Here is a 1,642-nt window from a genome sequence, read left to right as displayed (position 1 = left end):
ATGAGTGATTGCGAGGGGTCCACCATGGGCTTTCTCATTCGCTTCTTTAGAGCAGCATTGGTGGAGGTATGTGCTTGTACAGTGATCACAGAGACTCAATGTGCACATGTTTTAGAGATAGCAGAGAGGAGATGGTCGTGGATGCATAAGCCCATCCATGGTTTTGCCACATTGGCACATCTGGTCTACAAGTCACCGGTGGTCATGGATAACAGAGAGTTCCATTCGGACCATCTTGTTTATTTGACTCGTGTGGTCCCTATGGATGACCACAATGCAGTGCTGGAGGAGCTAGGATGCTATGCAGATTAGAAAGGGCATGTGGCTTTTGCTTCTCCCACTTGTTGGAGGAGAGAGTCACTTGTAAAGCCTTTATTTTGGTGGCAAAACTTTGGATACACATTGGAGACCCTTCAGCCCTTAGCCATGAGGGTCCTTACTTAGGATTGCTCTTCGGATGTATGTGAGAGAAACTAGAGTGCCTATTTTCTCATTCACACAAAGATTCGCAATCGGCTTAGCACACGAAAGTTAGAGTGGCTAGTCTATTGCCGCACTAACTTATGCATGATGAGAGCTATGTTGAGCATGGGTAGTCCGAAGCAGGTAAAGTTTAAACTTTAAACACTTAACCATAACATTTAAATTTTATAATTTGTTGTTTTAACTTTTAAACTTTGAACTTTGAAGTTTATACTTTACAATTTAGACTTTAGCATTTACAATGATTCAATCTTACGTGCATCACTGCATTTTGTAGGTGAATGTTGATACATTCAAGTTGACGGGTGACACTCTTCTGAGTATACATAAGGAGGTGGACGAGGAGGAGGAGATGATTTTTGTAGAGCTCTATAGAGAGCTTATAGTAGCAGATACTCGTGACACTCGTAGTCAGCTTGCTCGTGGGCGAGAAGTTCGAGTAGATGGTAGCAAGGGCATGGTCATTCGACGCCCTCCATCATCAAGGAGGGGTGGTTTGAGTGGCTTGCAGACATATGTAAGGCGGGGCTCTACTAGCTCACATCCTGTGTCTCATGATGACATCCCTCCCTTGCCTACACAACCACCACCTAGGGAGCCATCATTTGATGATGATGGTAATCTCATTAGTGAGGATGAGTATGAGTGTGTCTCATCATCGGATGCCGAGGAGTCATCTTCAGACTCTCTTGATGAGCACTTAGATGGTTCTGATGATGCTGATGATGATGATGATAGTGATGCCTCATCATAGATTCATATGACATAGGTCTCTTTTTTTTTGTATTAGATATACTAGACTGTAGTTGTATCGCATGTTTTGCGTAGCCCATGGGACCGCGATGGTCACTCCATGTATACATCTTATTCTGTAATTAAATGACTATTTCCACTTTAAACATGTATTCTATGATCTATCATTTAATGATTTATGGTTTTTGTTATTTAAAAAATCATCTTGACTTTTTTCTGTACTAATATTGTACCGTACCTTATAAAATCATAAGGTACCATTTAGTATCGTATTTTATCATACTGTACCATATCGTACCTTTCTTACTTGACAACTATGAGTGCAGTGCATGTTGTCCACTGCTTATCTTCCTCATGAATTTTGGGGAGAGGCACTCAAAACCGCGGTTCACATTTGCAACCGCTC

The 1,642-nt window shown here is 41.7% G+C and overlaps 1 pseudogene; it reads left to right on the top strand.

Moving 5' to 3' along the window:
• The first annotated feature begins 567 nt into the window (after window positions 1-567).
• LOC148016387 (uncharacterized) lies at window positions 568-1,247 on the top strand (annotated as a pseudogene).
• Window positions 1,248-1,642: the final 395 nt, after the last annotated feature.

This window comes from Lygodium microphyllum, chromosome 23, assembly GCF_053477565.2.
Source record: "Lygodium microphyllum isolate KBCC chromosome 23, Lygodium_microphyllum_v1.1.10, whole genome shotgun sequence".
NCBI classification, from domain to species: Eukaryota; Viridiplantae; Streptophyta; class Polypodiopsida; order Schizaeales; family Lygodiaceae; genus Lygodium; species Lygodium microphyllum.
Note: the sequence above shows the minus strand (reverse complement) of the source record. Positions and strands in the feature narration are given on the sequence as shown.